Source organism: Mesoplodon mirus (assembly GCF_964341445.2).
Source record: "Mesoplodon mirus genome assembly, chromosome: 15".
Classification (NCBI taxonomy): domain Eukaryota; kingdom Metazoa; phylum Chordata; class Mammalia; order Artiodactyla; family Ziphiidae; genus Mesoplodon; species Mesoplodon mirus.
Genome location: NC_138991.1, coordinates 36,174,785 through 36,195,086, shown reverse-complemented (window position 1 = coordinate 36,195,086; position 20,302 = coordinate 36,174,785). Strand labels below are relative to the sequence as shown.

The following is a 20,302-nucleotide window of genomic DNA, read 5'->3' as shown; positions in this document are numbered from 1 at the left end:
AATCTAAAGCATCTCCCAACCCCTTGGCCTGCAGTACCTCTTTATCATGACACAACCATCTTGGTTATTTCCTGTAGAGGCTCTTATCTCAACCTGAAATTCCCTTGTTGGTTCCTTTGCTTGTTGTCGGTCTCACCACTAGACAGTGAGCTCTGTGCTGGCAGGGACCATGTGATCCTGCTGTTACCACCCCCCCACCCCCACCCCACCCCCGGTGCACACACTGTGCCTGACAGGTGGATGGGCTGACAGAGGAAGAAGGCTGCTCGGCCCGGCCCTCTCCAAGCAGATATCCTCATCAGCACGTGATACCTTGTTTGTTCCACTCACCTGTCTAGAAACCTCCATCTTCCCCTTCCCAAGTCACATTTCTTTCTCTCCAATGAAAAATCTTGCTGATATTTAAATATAAGCTGCCTTAACTAATGATATCCAGATATAATTTCTTACAATCCTTTAGCACTTAGCTAGGCTCCATATGGCTAAATACTTTGCCTCATTTAAATGCTTTTATAAAAGGTATGTGCTATGGGGCTTCCCTGGTGGTGCAGTGGTTGAGTCCGCCTGCTGATGCAGGGGACACGGGTTCGTGCCCCAGTCCGGGAAGATCCCACATGCCGCGGAGCGGCTAGGCCCGTGAGCCATGGCCACTGAGCTTGCGCGTCCGGAGCCTGTGCTCCACAATGGGAGAGGCCACAACAGTGAGAGGCCCACATACCACACACAAAAAAAAAAAAAAAAGAAAAGAAAAAGGTATGTGCTATGGACTGAATTGTGTGCCCCCCAAATTTGTATGTTGAAACCCTAACCTCCAGTGTGATGGTACCTGGAGCCGTTGGGAAGTACTTAAGGTTAGATGAGGTCATGAGGATGGGGCCCCCATGATGAGATTAGTGACCTTAAAAAAGAGACACCAGAGCAGGCTCCCTTTCTCTTGCTCTCTTTTTTTTCCCACTATGTGAGGACACAACAAGAAGGTGGCCGTCTACAAGTCACAAAGGGAGCCCTCATGGAGATCCAAATCAGCCAGCACCTTGCTCTTAGACTTCCCAGTCTCCAGCACTGTGAGAAATAAATTCCTATTGTTTAAGCCACCCAGTCTATGACATTTTATTACGGCAGCCTGAACAGATTAAGAGTATTTTTTTTCTCTTTTTTTTTTTAGTATTTTGTGAGTCTTATCTACTTCATAAACTGAGGACCCTGCCTTCTGACCTCGTGGGCCCGCAGCTGCTAAGGCGGGGCTTAGCAGCTGGAGAGGTGGTGAGTAATTCAGTTATCTGGACATGCATATTTCGAAGGGTTTAGCAAAAGGAAAGGCACTCGCTCTTCTGCAGTCTGATAATCTGGAGGGGAAGATGGAGTAAGAAAGTTGGGAAGATTAAAAAATGTCAGTCAACTCTGTAATAGGTGTACAAACCTGTGTTGGGAGCAGGGTGGCCAGGACTGTGAAGCATCCAGAACAACTGAAGAAACAAGCAACCAAAGTGGAAAACACTGGGGGAAGCCATCCAAGTGTCCATCCACAGAGGAATGGGTACACAGAACATGGTCTATCCACACAATGGAATATTATTCAGCCCTGAAAGGAAGGAAATCCTGACACCTGCTACAACATGGTTGAACCTTGAGGACATTATGCTGAGTGAGACAGGCCTGTCACAAAAGGACAGACCCTGTTGGATTCCACTTATATGAGGTACCTAGAGCAGTCACATTCAGAGAGACAGAGGTAGAATGGTGTTTGCCAGGGGCTGGGAGGAGGGGGAAGTGGAGAGTTATTGTTTAATGGGGACAGAGTTTCAGTTTGGGAAGATGAAAAAGTTCTGGAGATGGATGGTGGTGATGGTCACAGAGCAATGTGGAAGTACTCAATGCCACTGAACTGTACACTTATAAGTGATTAAAATGGTAAATTTTATGGTATGTACATTTTTACCACGATAAAAACACACACCCATACACAAAAAGGAGGCACTGATTACGCTACAACGGGGATGAATCTCAAAAACATGATGCTAAAAAGCCAGACACAAAATGTCACATATTGTATGATTCCATTTATACGAAATACCCAGGATAGGCAAATCCATTAAGAGACAGAAAGCAGATTGCTAGTTGCCAGATTCAGGTAGGAGGGGGAATGGGGAGTGACTGCTTGATGGGTACAGGGTTTCCTCTTGGGGCGATGAAAAAAATGTGCTGAAGTTAGATAGTTGTGATTGGTGGCACAACATAATGAATGTACTAAATGCTACAGAATTATATACTTGATGTTGGCTGAGATGGTGAATTTTATGTTATGTGTAAAACAATTTTTTTTTAAAAGGTGGAAAACATGGAGGAATTATGATTATGACTGAATACCTACTTTTTGTAGGGCAGGGCTGCCATCTAGGCTGTAGGGCTATGCCACACAACTCCAGGTGGGCCTCTCCCAGACTGTGAGGGATGACCCCTGTACCTAGACCCGCTGCCTGGGTGCAGGACACCATACGCAGTGCTGCTGGAGACGCGGGAGAAAGTGGATCTTGTCGCCAAAGAGTTAACTGTTTATAGGGAGATAAAGACCATCCTCTTCCTGTTCCTCTTTCTATTCTTTCCTTCCTTCTCCTCTGACTGCAATTTCAGAAGTACTTGATGAAAAAAGAAAGCAGCATGGGTGCACATGTTACCTATGCCTTGTGTGTATGAGCAGGATTAGAAAGCTAAAGCCAAAATGAGATGAGGCTTCCAGAAAATGTGTGGGACCCCCAAAAGGGCTACCTTATTACACGAAAAGCAAAAAGAACAAGAAGGGATGGGCACGCTGCTTTCAGCAATGGTGAGATGTTGATGATAAACTTTTTTCTTTTTTCTTTTGGCTGCGCCGCGAGGCATGTGGGATCTTAGTTCCCCCACCAGAGATCCAACCCGCGTCCCCTTCATTGGAAGCGGGGAGTCTTAACTGCTGGACTGCCAGGGAAGTCCCAATAAACTCCTATTTTGCTTCTGTCTTTTCTGTCCAGAATGATCTTTGAACTGAAAAAGGCAGAGAGCGTTGAAAGAGCAAATCTAAGGTGAGTTAGGAGACCGTCAGAGAATTCCCGGTGCTGAGTGAGCTCAGGCTTCCGACTCGGACGAGGAAGACACGAGGGGTTAAGAGTAACATGCTTGGCGAGATTGTGGGGAAATGGAGCGGTGCCCAAAGACCACGCAGGGTGAAGATAATCATGATTTACCGAAAGAGAAGGTGGCAAAATTCCACCTGTTATTCGTGAGAGATTCCCAAAAGGAAAGGCGGCGCCGCTCACCATGCACCAACTTACGTTCAAGGAAGCAGGTCAGGCCAGACTGACCTCGTTTCCTCGTTAAGACTCTAGGCCACCGTTTCGGGAAAACATCAACGTGTGGGTCTGATTTTCCATCATCAAGGTGCTTACCAGTCTCTCTCTTTTTTTTTTTTCCGGTACGCGGGCCTCTCACTGTTGTGGCCTCTCCCGTTGCGGGGCACAGGCTCCGGACATGCAGGCTCAGCGGCCATGGCTCACGGGCCCAGCCGCTCCGCGGCATGTGGGATCTTCTTGGACCGGGGCACGAACCCGCATCCCCTGCATCGGCAGGCGGACTCTCAACCACTGCGCCACCAGGGAAGCCCTTACCAGTCTCTTATAACATCTCATTGACAAGGATGAGAAAGAACAGGGGCTACTGGGGGTCGAAACTACTGACTGCCAGCCAAACCTGACCTGCAGCCTGAGTATAACTTATGAGCCGGGATTGGTTGTGGGATCTTAGTTACCCGACTAGGGCCACCGGCAGTGAAAGTGCGTAGTCCTAACCACTGAGCCTCCAGGGAATTCCCCTGGTTTTTACATTTTTAAAGGAAGCAGAGGAGGTGGATGAGGAGGAAAGAGGGGGAGGAGGGGGAGGAGGGGGCAGGAGTAACAGCTGCAGGAGCAGCTGGCCACAAAGCTAAAACTATTTACTATCTGGCCTTGGCAAAAAAAGTTTGGTGTCCCCTGAGCTAGACAGGGAGGTCCATGAGGGTCGATGTCCGCCTTTACAGGTGCTGCTTGCTGGCTACCATCATCTTGATGTTGGGAGTAAATGCATTTGGATGATACTGGTAGACCATGACCATGGGCTAAAAACAACAAAACAGAATATTCCTGGGCCCAGAATCCTAGTACATATGGGCGAACAGCAAACCAGGTGAAAAGGACCGAACTTATTCCCGGTAAGTTCGTTAACAGTACGATGTGACCAGCATAATAAAATAAAATTTAAGAAGGTAATTTCATTTTGAGCTACATCAACAGAATTATAACATCTAGAACAAGAGCCAATCCTTGGTTTTATAGCTTTCAGCCTCACCTGGAGTACTGCTTCATCCTACCATGTGCGGAGAGGCTGCTGGGCAGCGAATAATGTGTTCAGCTCCGGGCGCCCCATTCTAAGAGAATTACAGACCAAGTGGGCGTATGCAAAGGAAACCAACTAGGATGGTGAACCACAGAAGGTCAGATGAGAGAACAGAAATCAGGGAAAGTGGTGGTGGGGAAGAGTGATGGGGAAGAAAAGTCACAGGTGTCTTCAAATATATTAGTTCCCGGGGGCTTCCCTAGTGGCGCAGTGGCTGAGAGTCCGCCTGCCGATGCAGGGGACACGGGTTCGTGCCCCGGTCAGGGAAGATCCCACATGCCGCAGAGCGGCTGGGCCCATGAGCCATGGCCACTGAGCCTGCGTGTCCGGAGCCTGTGCTCTGCAACAGGAGAGGCCACAACAGTGAGAGGCCTGCGTACCGCAAAAAAAAAAAAAAAAAAAAAAAAATTATATATATATATATATATATATATATATATATATATTAGTTCCCAACACCCGTGAGAAATGGAAGGTCTCAGGGCCAGATTGGGACCCTTGAGTGAGGATGAAAAGAAGCCATATTCCGCCTTCATCACCTCCCCAAACTGGGAACAGTCCCAATGTCCTTCCACCTGGGGACAAACTGCGGTATAGCTACACCACGGAAAGCTACTCAGAAAGCTACTCAGAAATAAAAGGAAAAAACTACTGATTCATGCCAACTATAGGATGAGTCTTAAAAGTATTATGTGAAGTGAAAGAAGCCAATGTGGTTGGTGTGTTTGGGGAACGGCTAGAAGGCTGGTAAGGCTGGAGCAGAGGGCAGGAAGCAGCCAGACTAGGCAGGGCCTTGAAGGCCATTAAGAATTTTAACCAGAGGAGGAACAGGATCTGATTCTGTTTTTGAAAAGGAAAAGAGGCCCAGATGGAGCCCTGGGCCATTCCATCCACATCGGGGAGGCAGGAGGAACCAGGGAAGGAGAGGGAGGTAAAGCAGCAAGCCAGGCAGGAGGGGAATGGAGGCCGCAGGGGCGTGGGGAGGAGGTGTGGGAGACAGTGGGGACAGGACGGACGTCTCCTCCCCTCCCAGGGCCCGGGGCTCAGCGCTGGGGCTCTTGGGGCATATGAACAGCCCCTCAACTCCAGGCCCCCCTCCCCCACCAGTGACCCCATTTAGAACCAGCTCCCTGGCTGGTTCTCCATCCCCTGATGGGGTCACATAGACAAGAAATACAGACTCCCTGTCTGCAATCTTTCTAGATTGGGTGTAGAGAGGCTGCAAAGAACACTCTTTTTCCAGCGACAAATACCTATATTTCCTTCTCTGAAAACTATCCAGGATGCTCGTAAATCCCCCGAGAAGTGACCTCCCTTTCTACATGACAAGACCCCTCCCCAGCCATGGTTCCAGATTCTGTGGGGACAGAGTGAGAGAGCCGACGGAAGCAGCCTCCCTCCTGTACCTTCAAGCTTCTGAGAGGCCTTCCCAGGGCAACCCGGGCCCCTTGCTGTCGTGCAGCCCTCGTCCTCTTGTTTTCTCTGCCACTACGCTGGGAGAGAACCCCTAGCTCTGCATCCCCAAAGGTCCCCAGAAATTTCCTACAGACTGTGAATCAGACCATCCAGCACAGGGGCAACTGATTACAGAAAGGGGGACCCCAACGTGTCCTCCTGACCCGGAGAAGTAGCCAACAAGCTCCGTCTTCCCTCCCTCATTTATCAGCACTGCTGAAGAGTCCCCTTCAGCCAGGTCATCCTGCATATCCTCCGGCAAAGATCAGCATCTTCCCTGCACTTTGTTCCCCAATGTAACCCAAGCTCAGGTCACCCACCAACTTGAGCAGCCCAATGTCTCCTGTGGGTCTCAGCCACTGTGCACACCAGCAGCCTCCTCCCAAGGGAGAGAGTCTGTGACAACCACAGGGTACCCACGTGGGCCTTCCGAAGGTCCCAGGATGTAGGGCAGGAGGGTTAGATACTGAAACGTCGGGTCTCAGGGAAAAGGAGATGCTGGCCCATCTTCCCTCTTCCCCACCTGCAGGCGGCTGTAGCTTCAGAGAGGCATGCCCTGGCCCCCACCGTTCTGTTTCTCTTGTCACAGAGGAAGCCTTGGTTCTGCCTTCCTAGTGACCCAAACTGCACCACCACGTTCACAGGGGCTGCACCGAGAACTCATTAGAGTCCCTCTTAGGGCCAGGCCTCTGCCTAGAAAGTGATGTCTGGGGCTGGCCCATCAGACGCATCCCGATCATTCAGGAGGCACCGAGCCAAGCTTGAGTGGCCTTCCACAATGGCCTTGGTTTCCAGATAGACAGCTGGTCTGCAAGAGTGGAAACCCTGCACTGTGTCTTTCCCCAAGTCACCAGCATTGCTCAACTTCCTCTCCTCCCCACACCATGCCCTCCAGCACTCTCCACCTCCCAGATTTCTAATGGGGAGGTTAGTTTTGTTTCTTCTCTTTCAGCAGCACAGAGCAACTTTGCTCGGACTCTCTCAAGACACAGGCGGGAGGTAGTGGCACAGCACAGGACCCACCCTTCCTCAGCTCCGTGCCTCTCCCAGACCCCATTCCTAAGAGTGTCTCCGTGTCAAATGAATGAGCCGGGAGGCACTTGAGAGACCTAGACAATGCCAGAGCCTGCCACTTCCCGCCCCCCAAACCTCTGTTTTATCTTCTATTTCTACAGCAAACTCACCCCCATATTACTATATAACTGACCCTCTACCTCTACTCTCCACCACTACGGACCCTAATAAAGCAGCAAGAATAACTTTCCTCCTGAGTTCTCCCAGCTGAGAAAGCGAGGGGTCCCTGATCTCGTGTAATCCAAACTCTCCCACGTGGCTTCAGCGACACCCCTCGCGTCTCCTTCTTCAGCTTCACTTCTCACTTCAGATGGTGGTCTTCACAAGACTGTGACCCAATTTTCCCGAAATGCAATTTATAAATAAATAGGGTCTCATTGTACACAAGAGGGCGGCTGCGGGAAGATATGTTACTTGACTCCAACAATGAATTTGGTAACCTCAGATCTTCCCAATTCACCTGTTTGGCTCATTCAAATGTGTGAAGACCAGGTGTGCATGGAATATGATGACAATAGCATTTCTCCTCAATTGTCTAGCCCTTCACAGTCTGCAAAGAGCTTTCATTTGCAGTCTGACTGATGTTGAGAAACCCTGGTGAGAGAGCTGGGCACACTTTATAGGTAAACAAGTGGGCTTGGAGAGGGCCAGCCACACCAATCGGGCACATGCTCTACACTCTACAACCTATATGGTTACAACTGAACGCTTAGCCAGAGCCAACTTGTTTACTAACCCCCTGCTCTGACCTCTGATGAGAACCAAAAGGAGAAAGTTTTTTAGAAAACCTAGAGTGGGTACCTGAAGAAGACCATCCCTGAGGTCAAACAACTTCTCAACAAATCAGCTTGTACTATTGTCACGGAAGCAGGCTCTGGTCTTAGTTGCTTGCACACCTCCCACCAAACCCCCATAATACACAGTTTTATTCTTTCTTGGGAGGAACCTGTTCCAGTCTGAAGGGAGACAGATTGGATGTTGGGCCTGTGAAGTCCAAGGTCACTGCAGGCAGACACTGTTGAGAGCACCTGGACTAAACTCCATCAGGCAGAGGTCCCAGGAGCTCGCTCTCCTCTGAGATTTCCGCAGGTGGGTGACGTACCGAGAGGGGATAGTCCACAGCCCTGAACTCCAGCCCCCAGACAAATCAGCCAGTCTGGTCACAGTCTATGGCCAAATTCACATCAAGCACCTTCTGCAAAGCCCCATAGGGGATGCCCGTCCAGCCTCATTCAACAGCCTCAAATAGCACACAGTGTTTTTTTGGTCAGTGGTTCTCCAATCTGGCTGTACCTGAATATCACCTAAGAACTGACCCCTGTACCCCCCGTATGCATTCACCCACCCCTAACAGATTCCTTTGCTCCACCCAGGATTGGACTCATCTGGTCTGAGAAAGGGCCACTGTTCATCACACTCTAAATCTGGCCGTGTTACAGAAGAACATTCTATGTCAGAGTCTAAGGGAGGAAAAAAGCTCAGCTAAAGGACAAGCAGGAATGAAGAGGGGGAAGAATGGGAGGAGCAAAGAAAAAGGGAATAATAAAGACTTTATAATATTGACTTTTATAATAATAAAGTGGAAAAATGGAAAATGAAGAGATTTCCTCAGCTCAGACAAGCATACCTTGATTTAAGTAAATATAATTTTTTTTCCGGAAAATATGAATTGACACTAAGGACAAATCAGGAGATTAGTCAATTTACCAAAGAATTTGACATCAGATTCCTTTAAATAGCAATCTCTGCTAGTACATTTAAAATAGGATTCCTTTTACAGAAGTGTGATTTACACAAAACCACATCTGTTGCAGAAACCTCAGAAAAAGAGCTCTCTTGCCATATACTCTGCCTAACTATAGAACTGGCCCAGTACAGATGGTCACCTGTTTTCTTCCAAAAGATACCCAGCCCTGCTCTCTGTCACCTATTTCTCTGTTTTACCTCATTATGGTTCATTGATTCCTAAGGGCCACTGGATTCTTCCAGTCTTCCCTAAACTCAGGGAGCAACTGCTCTGAATTTTCATACTCATTCATTCAACACATACTTCTTTTCTTTTTTTAAACATCTTTATTGGAGTATAATTGCTTTACAATGGTGTGTTAGTTTCTGCTTTATAACAAAGTGAATCAGTTATACATATACGTATGTCCCCATATCTCTTCCCTCTTGTGTCTCCCTCCCTCCCACCCTCCCTATCCCACCCCTCTAGGTGGTCACAAAGCACCGAGCTGATCTCCCTGTGCTACGCGGCTGCTTCTCACTAGCTATCTATTTTACGTTTGGTAGTGTATATATGTCCATGCCACTCTCCCACTTCGTCACAGCTTACCCTTCCCCCTCCCCATATCCTCAAGTCCATGCTCTAGTAGGTCTGTGTCTTTATTCCCGTCTTACCCCTAGGTTCTTCATGACATTTTTTTTCTTAGATTCCATATATATGTGTTAGCATACTGTATTTGTCTTTCTCTTTCTCACTTACTTCACTCTGTATGACAGACTCTAGATCCATCCACCTCATTACAAATAGCTCAATTTCATTTCTTTTTATGGCTGAGTAATATTCCATTGTATATATGTGCCACATCTTTATCCATTCATCTGTTGATGGACACTTAGGTTTCTTCCATGTTCTGGCTATTGTAAATAGAGCTGCAATGAACACTGGTACATGACTCTTTTTGAATTATGGTTTTCTCAGGGTATATGCCCAGTAGTGGGACTGCTGGGTCGTATGGTAGTTCTACTTTTAGTTTTTTAAGGAACCTCCATACTGCTCTCCATAGTGGCTGTATCAATTTACATTCCCACCAACAGTGCAAGAGTGTTCCCTTTTCTCCACACCCTCTCCAGCATTTATTGTTTCTAGATTTTTTGATGATGGCCATTCTGACCGGTGTAAGATGATATCTCATTGTAGTTTTGATTTGCATTTCCCTAATGATTAATGATGTTGAGCATTCTTTCATGTGTTTGTTGGCAATCTGTATATTTCTCTGCAACACATATTTCTTGAAGGCCTATCACGGGCACTACTCTAGGCGCACAGCCGTGAACAAAAAATGATGTCTCTGGTCCTGTGGATCTTATATTTTAGTGGTAGAGAGAGGGTAAATAATTAAAATACACAGTATGTGAGACGGTACTCTATGGAAGAAAAATAAGGCCTACAATGAGGCTGGTGCACACTAGGCTGGTGTTAGTACCTTACACAGGGTCATCAGGGAAGGCTGTACTAGGAGACAAAGGGCTGCATTTGTAAGTGATGAGGAAGCAAGCCCAGCAGACACCTGGGGGAATAGTTCCAGGCAGAGCCCACCTGGCAGGTATGAGGAACAGCTAGAGGTTAAGGGTGGCTGGCGTTGAGAGGTCAGAGGTGGGAGGGGCCACATCACAAGGGGCTACTGTAAGGACCAGCCTTTGTTCTGAGAGAGACAATAGCCACTGGGAGGTTTTTTTTTTTTTTTTGCGATACGCGGGCCTCTCACTGTTGTGGCCTCTCCCATTGCGGAGCACAGGCTCCAGACGCGCAGGCTCAGTGGCCACGGCTCATGGGCCTAGCCGCTCCACGGCATGTGGGATCTTCCCGGACCGGGGCACGAACCCGCGTCCCCTGCATCAGCAGGCGGACTCTCAACCACTGCGCCACCAGGGAAGCCCTGGGAGGCTTTTTTTTAAAGATTCTTTCCTATTGGTTTCACATTAAAGCGAGACAATCTCTTTTTCTTTTAACATTTATTTATTTTATTTATTTATTTTCCTTTTTTTTTTTGGCTGCATCAGGTCTTAGTTGCAGCACACGGGATCTTTCTTTCGTTCTGGCGCAGGGTCTGCTCTTGTTTCTCTCTAGTTGCAGTGCGCGGGCTTCTCTCTCGTTGTGGCGCGCGGGCTCCAGAGAGCATGGGCTCTATAGTTTGCGGCACGCGGGCTCTCTCGTTGAGGCACGGAGCTCAGTAGTTGCGGCACGTGGGCTTAGTTGCCCCGCAGCACGTGAGATCTTAGTTCCCCAACCAGGAATCGAACCCGCGTCCCCTGCATTGGAAGGCAGATTACCACTGGACCACCAGGAGAGTCCCCCTCACTTTTTTTCTTTTTGAGCAAAAGGGTGACATTATCGGACTCAGTGTTTTAGAGGACCCCTCTGACCGCTGTGCTGAGAAGAGGCTACAGGGACCAGCCTGCAAGCGGAGGGGGGATGATTAAGACACTGCTGCTTTAATTTGGGCCAGAGATGATGGTGGCTCAGATGCAGCTGGCAGCAGTGGAGGTGCTGAGATGTGGTGGGATTCGGATACATTTTGAAGGTAGAACTGACAGGATTTGCTGCTGTTTGGACATGGGGTATGAGGAAGGAAGGAGTCAAGGAAGGCACCATAATTATTTGCCAGAGTAACGAGAGGGCCCGAGTTGCCATTAACAAGATGGAAAGAATCACGGGATGGCAGGCCTGGGGCGGGGCAGATTGGAGGTTGTTTTTGGACATGTTAAATAAGAGATGTCCATTGGATATCCAGACAGAGCTGTAAATGAGCCGGGGGATATGCAAGCCTGGAATTCAAGAGAGGTTCACGCTAGATGCATCAATTTGATAGTCATCAGCATATATAGAGATGGGATTTAAGAATGGATTAGATCACCGAGGAGTAAGTCCAGATGAGAAGTCTGGGGACAGCCTGAGTACACCCAACGTTCAAGAAAGAGAGACATGAGGGAATGAGTAACGGAAACAGAAGAGCAACCAGGAGAGGGTGTGGCCTCCTGGAACCGCATGAAGAAACATACTTGAACTTCAGTGGTGCTGGACGCTGCTGACAGATCGAACAGGATGAGAGCTGAAAACTGACCACTGGCTTGAACATCGTGGTGACCTCCACCAGGGCTTTTTGGTGGAGCAGAAGAGAGAGCCTAATGGGGGATTCAGGAGAAAAGGAGTAACAGGGGCACTGGAGGCAGCAAGTGCTGGTATGGGGGGCAGAGAAAGAAGAAGGTAGGGTCTAGGTTTCCTTGTTTTAAATGGCAGAAGGTATGACCTGTCTGTGTAGACGTGAGGGGAGAGAAGGGAGAGGGTCGCTGGGATGGGGAAGGGGTCCAAGGCACAACAGGAGGCAGCCGCCCTGTTAGAGTAACAGGCCAGGTCACAGAGTACAGACACAGGTGTAAGCAGGTGTGCTGGAGACAGCTTGTGTGATGTGAGCTCTCTTGGGATTGTATCTCCTTTCACAGTGAACTAGGAAGCAAGGTCAAGGGCTCAGCGTGAGGGCAGCAGAGGAGAAGGCAGGAAGTACTGCTGAGGAAAGTGAAGGGCTGCGTAGACTGCGGGGATGCACAGGCCTCTGGGAGCAGCACCAGCACCCACCGAGGAAGGAACTTCAGCTGGCCCTCTGCCTCCTCTTCTCCCAGCCAATTCTCCTCCATCCCTTTCACTTTTCCTCACACCAACTCTTCTCCTCCTTCTCTTTGCCTTTCTAGATTTAAAACAGTTTGGACCTTGATGGACTCGATACTCAGATATACTTGGTCACTCTGGTGCCCTTCTTCTTCTTCTTCTTCTTCTTCTTCACTGAGGCCTTGCAGGAAGGAGAGGTGGGGTTGACCTGTGCTTGCTTTCAGAACATGGGCACCAGGGACTTGGTGGTTGATGTGTTTGTTTTCAGGGGATGAGGTGGGGTCAGGAGTCTGGGGGAAGCAAGGGAAATATAAGGACAAAACATCCAGACTCCCATCACATCAACAAAAGAAAAGATAGAAACTACATGACCATCTCAGATGCTGAAAAAGCATCTGATAAAATTCAACATCCAGTCACGATAAAAACTCTTGCCAAAGTGGGCACAGAGGGAACATATCTCAACATAAAAGCCACTTATGACAAACCCACAGCCAACATAATACTAAACAGTGAAAAGCCGAAATCTTTCTCACTAAATTCTGGAACATGACAAGGATGCCCACTCTCACCACTTCTATTCAACATAGTATTGGAAGTTCTAGCCACAACGATCAGACAAGAAAAAGAAATAAAAGGTATCCAGGGCTTCCCTGGTGGCGCAGTGGTTGAGAGTCCACCTGCTGATGCAGGGGACACGGGTTCGTGCCCCGGTCTGGGAAGATCCCACATGCCGCAGAGCGGCTGGGCCCGTGAGCCATGGCTGCTGAGCCTGTGCTTCCGGAGCCTGTGCTCCGCAATGGGAGAGGCCACAACAGTGAGAGGCCCGCGTACCGCAAAAAAAAAAAAGAAAAAAAAAAAAAAAGGTATCCAAATCAGAAAGGAAGAGGTAAAACAGTCATTATATGGAGGTGACATGATACTCTATGTAGAAAACCCTAAAGACTCTACACAAAAACTATTACAACTGATAAATGAGTTCAGCAAGGTAGCAGAATACAAGATTAATATACAGAAATCTGTTGTATTTATTTACGCTAACAATGAAATAACAGAAAGTAAAAAAACAATCCCATTTAAAATCACATCAAAAAAACAAAAACCAAAAAATCTAGGAATAAACCTAACCAAGGAGGTGAAAGACTTAAATGCTGAGAACTATAAAGGAAATCGAAGATGATCCAAGGAAATGGAAAGATATCCCATGCTTCTGGATTGGAAGAATTAATATAGTTAAAATGGCCAAACTACCCAAAGCAATCTACAGATTTAATGCAATTCCTATCAAATTACCCATGACATTTTTCACAGAACTAGAACAAATAATCCTAAAATTTATATGGAACCACAAAAGACGCAGAATTGCCAAAGCAATGCTGAGGAAAAAGAACAAAGCTGGAGGCATAACGCTCCCAGACTTAAGACAATACTACAAAGCTACAGTGACCAAAACAGCATGGTATTGGCACAAAAACAGACATACAGATCAATGGAACAGAATAGAGAGCCAAGAAATAAACCCACACACCTATGGTCAGTTAATCTTCAAGAAAGAAGGCAAAAATATACAACGGGGAAATGAAAATCTCTTCAGCAAGTGATGCTGGGAAAGCTGGACAGCCACATGTATATCAATGAAGTTAGAACATAACCTCACACCATTCAGAAAAACTCAAAATGGCTTAAAGACTTAAATATAAGACATGACGCCATAAAACTCCTAGAAGAGAACATACACAAAACATTTTCTGACATAAATCTTAGCAATGTTTTCTTAGGTCAGTCTCCCAAGGCAATAGCAAAAATAAACAAATGGGACCTAATCAAACTTATAAGCTTTTGCACAGCAAAAGAAATCATAAAACGAAAAGACAATCTAGGGGCTGGGAGAAAATATTTGCAAATGATGCAACCGACAAGGGCTTAATTTCCAAGATATACAAACAGCTCATACAACTCAATAACAAAAAACCAAATAACCCAATCAAAACATGGGCAGAAGACCCAAACAGACATTTCTCTAAAGAAGACCATCTGGCCACAAGGCAGATGAAAAGATGCTCCATGCTGCTAATTATTAGAGAAATGCAAATAAAAACTATAATGAGGTATCACCTCACACCAGTCAGAATGGCCACTATCAAAAAGTCTACAAATAATAAATGCTGGAGACGATGTGGAGAAAAGAGAACCATCCTACACTGTTGGTGGGAATGTAAACTGGTGCAGCCACTATGGAAAAGAGTATGGAGGTTCTTTAAAAAACTCAAAATAGACTTACTATATGATCCAGCAATCCCACTCCTGGGCATATACCCAGAAAAGATGAAAGCTCTAATTTGAAAAGATACATGCACCCCTATGTTCATAGCCACACTATTTACAACAGCCAAGACATGGAAGCAAACTTAAGTGTCCATCAACAGATGAATAAAGAAAATGTGGTACATATATACAATGAAATATTACTCAGTCCTAAAAAAGAATGAAATAATGCCATTTACAGCAACATGGATGGACCCAGAGATTACCATACTAAGTGAAGTAAGTCAGATAGAAAAAGACAAATATTATATGATATCACTTACATGTGGAATCTAAAGAAAAGATACAAATGAACTTATTTACAAAATAGAAACAGACTCACAGACCTAGAAAACAAACTTACAGTTACCAAAGGGGAAGGGAGGAGAGGGATAAATTGGGAGCACGGGATTAAAAGATGTACATTACTATATATAAAATAGATAAACAAGGACCTACTGTATAGCACAGGGAACTATATTCAATATCTTGTAATAAACTATAACGGAAAAGAATTTTAAAAATAGATATAGGGTTTCCCTGGTGGCGCAGTGGTTAAGAATCTGCCTGCCAGTGCAGGGGACACGGGTTTGAGCCCTGGTCCGGGAAGATCCCACATGTTGTGGAGCAACTAAGCCCCTGCACCACAACTACTGAGCCTGGGAGCCTACAGCCCGTGCTCCGCAACAAGAGAAGCCACTGCAATGAGAAGCCCGCGCACCGCAACGAAGAGTGGCCCTCACTTGCCACAACTAGAGAAAGCCCGTGCGCAGCAACAAAGACCCAATGCAGCCAAAAATAAAATAAATTTTAAAAAAGAAAAAAAATAGATATATACATATATCTATATATAACCAAATCACTTTGCTGTACACCTGAAACTAACACAATATTGTAAATCAACTATACTTCAATTTTTAAAAGAAGAAACAAAGAACCCATCCAGACTCCCTCCTCAGTTCTCTCACCTTCTTTCCTTCTCTCCTGTCACCCCCTCCCTCCTTTTGGTTCTCAATTTTCTTATCTAAAAACACAGACTAAAGAGTCACTTACCTCACTGTGGCTCAGGTGCTAATTCTCTATTTCAATTAACCTGTCCTGGCCTGTAATAGATCCCAGATTCATTTGCATGCCTTCTTTCATGTAGCCCTTAGAGTAACACTGAGACTGCTACCTCCATTGACTGGATGGGGTAACTGAGACTCAAGAACGGTTAAGAGACTTGTCCAGCTAGTTGTGATGCCTGACTAGCTAGATGACCCGGCTGGTAAGTAGCAGAGCCAGGATTTGAACCAAGATCTCACTCCAATTTCAGGCCCATCCATCCCAGAAACATCGTTCCAGGCCTGGGAAGGATCATTCTGACTCATTTCCACTGAGAGAACACACAGGTCAATGTCAAGCCCAAGGTTCCAGGAACTGAAGTCCTTATTAACATATAACTAAAGCACAGGCTCACTGAACTCAGCTCAGACCCAAAGAGAAGAGAGTGGAGTGAGTAGGGCAGGATCTGGTTACCCCCAGGAGGCCATCAACTGTCCCAGCTGGCAGGCAGAAACCCGAAGGATATTTCCAGCCCCGGACCCAAGGAGTAATAACGAGCTGGGGTGGATTTGCTAAACGGTTTTCTAAAGTGGAGAGACAGGTGGTTGCTAATTCTGTAGGTGGATTTCGTCATCAGCTGTAGGGCTGTGATGTGACTTCCTCAGAAATCAGAGCAGCCAGAAACTCTCACTTCTGTTTCTCGAGGGGTGAAGGAGAGTCCTTCCTCAGGGGAAAAGCCACAAGGTTCAGGAGAAGTGTAGGGGTGTAGAGGGAGACACCCAAAGGGCCCAGGCAGGGTGAACCCCCGCTGGGCACCCAGGCCTGACATCTTGCTGGTTTCTGGGCTACCAGCACCTGGTGGTCATGACACGGCCAGACCTCTCTTTCTAAAGCACAGCTCCTGGACTTCCCTGGCGGTCCAGTGGTTAAAACTCCGCGCTTCCACTGCAGGAGGCACGGGTTCGATCCCTGGTCAGGGAACTAAGACCCCGCATGACGCATGGCACAGCCAAATAAATAAACAAACAAACAAACAAACAAACAAACAAACAAAGCCCAGCTCCAGCGATGCCAGACACGTCCAGGGGCTCACAGCTGCACCCCAAGCCTTTGCTTCAAGCCACCCCTATAATCTAGATTAACCCCATCCTCCCCAAACCATCTGTTTAGTTAAGTCCTGTCATTAATTAGTCAGTCATGATTGTATTCATTCAATAAATTCAGCCACCAAACAAATACTGAGCACCTATGTCAAGTGCTGTACTAAGTTAACTCACAGATGAGTGAGACTTAAGTCCTGGCTTCAAAGAGAGTGATCTAGGTGGGGAGAAAGGTGGTAGCATTGCGTACACAGCCCGTGGGAGGAGGGGTTGGTGGGTGCGGGTGGTAGGGAGGGTGGGGTGAGCATCGAACCAGGCTGAACGGGTCAGACCCCGCGGCACTTCCCTGGACCCAGTGAGCCGGCCTAGAGAAGGGGCCTGTAGGGGCATTCAGGGGAGAGGCCAGCACCCGGCACAAAAGTGGGGGCCAGTGCACAATGGCAGTGTTGCCGGAGTGTGAAAAAGAGAAGAGGAGGCCGGGCCCAGAGAGCCTAGCGTACAGTTTTACGGCAATGGAAGAGAGAACCGTCCAAGCAGCTTTCCCCGTAAGTACCACTCAGCCCAAAACACACCAATTAAGCCCAAATCTTTTTTTTTTAATTAATTTTTTTATTTTTGGCTGCATTGGGTCTTTGTTGCTGCGCATGGGCTTTCTCTAGTTGCCGAGAGTGGGAGCTACTCTGGATTGTGATGCACAGGCTTCTCATTGCGGTGGCTTCTCTTGTTGGGGAGCACAGGCTCTAGGCGCGCGGGCTTCAGTAGTTGTGGCTTGCGGGGCTCTAGAGCGCAGGCTCAGTAGTTGTGGAGGACAGGCTTAGGTGCTTCACGGCATGTGGGATCTTCCTGGACCAGGGCTTGAACCCGTGTCCCCTGCATTGGCAGGCGGCTTCTTAACCACTGTGCCACCAGGGAAGTCCCAAGCCCAAGTCTTAAAGCCCAAGTTATTAAAGTGTAAAGCAGTGACCAGATAGACACCCTTAGATATGTGTATAAGGATCTCACCTCAACTGTGGAAAACGGATACAGCTAAATGTCTATTAGTGGGAGAGTGATTACAATGAAACGATACATGGTTCTACTCATCTGGAAATATGAATTGCTAACAGTTGCTGAATCTGCCTTCACAACAACCCTCTACAGAGGTTACTGTGATTATCCCATTACACAAGTGGGAAAACGGTGGCTCAGGGAGCCTCGGTCCCCTGCCCCGGTGAGTAAGTGGTGGCTACGGAATTTGAACTCCAGGACCGATGCCCTTCACCACTCTGATATAACTGTACTGTTTCTAGATCTAAAGTGTAGTGAAAGCTAAAATACAAGTTTACAAAACTGTATTATGACATGGCCCCATTTTGTTTAAATATGTATTTGTCTATGTGTATATGCCTGTATTTTGTTAAATCAAATGAACATTTGGCCATTTTTGACTCCTAAAAGGTTCTTTGCCCTTTCATATGGTTCAACCTAGCACATGTGCACGTGTGTTGGTGTGCACACATTCACACCCACGAATCAAAAAGTCTGTAAGGATCTATACCAAATTATTAGTAGTTTTGGATGGTGGGAGTATGCCTGATCTTGCTTTTTTTTTTTTTTTTTTTTTACACTTTTTCATATTTTCTGAAAACTAGCATAAGTTAAATGTTTTCCTGAGGGTTACCTGTTTCCTCACCACAGCTGCTGATGACTACAGCTCTGTGAGATTAAAATGTACCAAAAGTGCAGGAGCCCAGCCCTCCTAAATTACAGCATCCGAGGCCAGTACACTCATGGCCATCTCCCCTCGGGAGCTGAGAAGTCAAAGCATAGGCAGAAAGTTGTCACAGAAAGAACTCAGAGTCTGCTGATTCAGGGGACAATGCTGACATATGCATAGGACAAAAAAGGATGATAGCCAGGACCCTAGCTGACAGCACTGGGAAAATCGCCGTCCAGCACTAAAACTGCTGACACGGACCTTTGAGCTAGGGGGGCCAAGGAGGCAGTGATTTGGTAAGACTACTTCCCTAAGAATCCAGCCTGGGAGAAATCCATCAAAAGAAAGCTATTTTAGGTCCCAGAAAATGAGGCTGAACTCGTGCTCCAAAGAGAGGTCATGATAGAAAGTTAATGAAATGCTCATCTCCAAAAAACTTTCCCCCACCCATGGTGTGCAGCTCCCACGCGTATCCTGGCACCAGCAAGGGCCACCTCCAGGCCCTGGACCAGAAGCAGGTGTAAGCCTGTTGGCCAGAAGAGCACTTTCGGGTCTGACTGTTCAGTGGAGACTGCCTCACTTATGCAACACCTGCTGATTATTTTTAACTTGGACCCTCACTCCTTGCTCCCACTCATCTCTCCTCTCTCATTCCTCTGGCCCTACTCCTGAAAAACCTCAACATCCGTTCACCTGCACACAGCGCCACTCTCCTAACCGGAATGTCTTCTCACCACTTCATCACCCATTCAATCAGCACCTACTGTGCGCCATGTATTTTCATCAATGAAATCACCACTCCCCAGACTCACAACACAGCTTAAACACCACCTTTTTCCAGGAAACACAACACCGAGGTATAAAGACTTAGACCCCATGTCCTGGGAACTCTGCTAGTCCCACGGAAGTAGGGACTGCACCTAACCTCCTGGTATAAAGAGCTGGTGGTTCCCGAACCCATACAGTGGTCTTGTGACCTTGCGCCCTTTTGCACCCGTGGCTTTCTCTGTCTGGAATGCTCTTACCTTCCTTACCCTCTGGGCAAATTCCGCCCCCCCTCCAGTTTTCTCAGTGAGCCCCTCCCTCTAGTGCCAGGCAGTTAAGCCCACCCTCTCCCACCCTAGCACATCCCTCAAAAGTACCCTGTGCGTTTTACCACTTGTACTGTAATTACTTATAACATGTCTGATTGCCCTGATTACCAGCAGAGGGGTGGTCCCGAAAGAAGGACTGTTCTACTCCTTCACCTAAAGTTTCAAGGTTTTATTTGGTCCCTCTTGGAAATTGATGGCTTAAACAACACAAAAAGCAAAATACAAAGATAAAGAGATAGATTAAGGTTAAACTAATAAATATATGGAGAATTCACCCAACAGAGAACAGACATCCTTTTTGGGTGCACATAGATCACTCACAAAAATTAAACATGGACTAGGCCATAAAGGAAGATTCAGTAAATGCCAGAGAATCAACATTATACAAACCATGTTGAGACCATAACATAATAAATTTTTAAAGTATTAACAAAAGGACTGCTTGTAAATCCAAAAAAAAAAAGATTTTATTTGTTGCCTAAATGAATAAGCAAAAATACTAATAATTATAGCCATGGCTTACGAAGCCCTTCCATGTGCCAAGAACTGTAAACAGGCCATCTCAGCCTCTCACAAGTTGGCAGACACCAATCGATCTGAGAAAGTTAGCTGATGTATATAGCAAGGTCAGCTAACCTGTCCGTGGTCCTAGAGTGGCAAGTGGTGGCATCAGGATTTAGCCTCTGGCCTTTGTGACTCCAAAGCCCCTGGTCAGCAAGTAGGGCAGTCTCAGGACACAGAA

At 47.0% G+C, this 20,302-nt stretch overlaps 1 protein-coding gene across 3 annotated transcripts in view; it reads right to left on the bottom strand.

The window, feature by feature from the left end:
- HIP1 (huntingtin interacting protein 1) overlaps positions 1–20,302 on the bottom strand; it is a 165,533-nt gene that overhangs the window by 68,308 nt on the left and 76,923 nt on the right. The window lies entirely within an intron of this gene.